The sequence below is a fragment of the Arachis ipaensis genome, chromosome B09 (genome assembly GCF_000816755.2).
Source record: "Arachis ipaensis cultivar K30076 chromosome B09, Araip1.1, whole genome shotgun sequence".
Classification (NCBI taxonomy): domain Eukaryota; kingdom Viridiplantae; phylum Streptophyta; class Magnoliopsida; order Fabales; family Fabaceae; genus Arachis; species Arachis ipaensis.
In genome coordinates this window covers 14,956,634-14,957,706 of record NC_029793.2, presented here as the reverse complement: position 1 = coordinate 14,957,706, position 1,073 = coordinate 14,956,634, and positions in this window count along the sequence as shown.

Sequence of the window (1,073 nt, the reverse complement as noted above, 5' to 3'; positions counted from 1 at the left end):
CATTATTTCTAAACCTCACCATTAAGTTAACTAAATCTCTAGGTTTTCCCCCTCCCTAAGATTAAAAACTAAATTAGAGACTTTAGAAAGTAACTATAAAGGTTTGAAAGTTAGAAATTGAATTAAAATCACAAAAATTGTATTTTTTTCAAAAACAGGGGTATTGCGTACGCATGGATGATCTCACGTATGCGAGGGTACAATTTGCCCCGCTCGCGTACGCGAGCTTTGTCCGCGTACCCGAGCTCCCCTGGATAAAGGCAATTGGTCGTATCGCGTGTGTACTCATGTACGCAAGTCCTCCAAAATTATTAAAAAACAATTAAATTCTGCAAAATTCACTTTTACACACCAAACTTCCGACGAGCATAACTTTTTCATAAAAAATCATTTTTTATCTCTAAACCATCAAAATCACAAAATCTCACAATTATCAAAACCCAAATCACGAACTGAAAAGGGGAGAACTGGATGAGAAAATATGATTTTCATACCAAATTATTTAGTGAATTTTGTAGAGAATTCCGAGACAAATGCGTGGCCACTGACGGCTCGTCAATCAGAACTCCGGATTAAAAGTTATGTGGAATAGAAATTTGAGTGAAGGTTTAGGTGTTCTTCATGCCCCCTTCCTTCCCCAAATGTTCCCCGCGTGTTTCCCTTTGATTTGGGAAAGAAGAATAGCTCTCATGTGTTTGTGAGTTGGGTTGGGTCTTGGGCCTGTTATAGGTCTAGTTCAACCAACTCGGTCCATTCGACCTAATTTTGGGCCAAAACCTTTAAAATTAGTGTCGAAATTCGTATTTTAATTATTTATTCCATTCAAAACTATAAAATTTAATTTTTTAGTTTTTTTAAATAATAATTAATTTATTAGTTAATTATTTATTTATTCCTCAGAGTTTACACAATGCATTATCTGTAATGCATAAAAGAATGGTTAAGAGAGATTTTTATCGAATTCTTTCTCGTTCTACATCATTTTTTATAATGTTAAGTTTATTTTCTTTGCCATGAAATGCTACTCTAACACCTTATTGTGTAAGCATTGCTATTATACGAATTTTTTACAT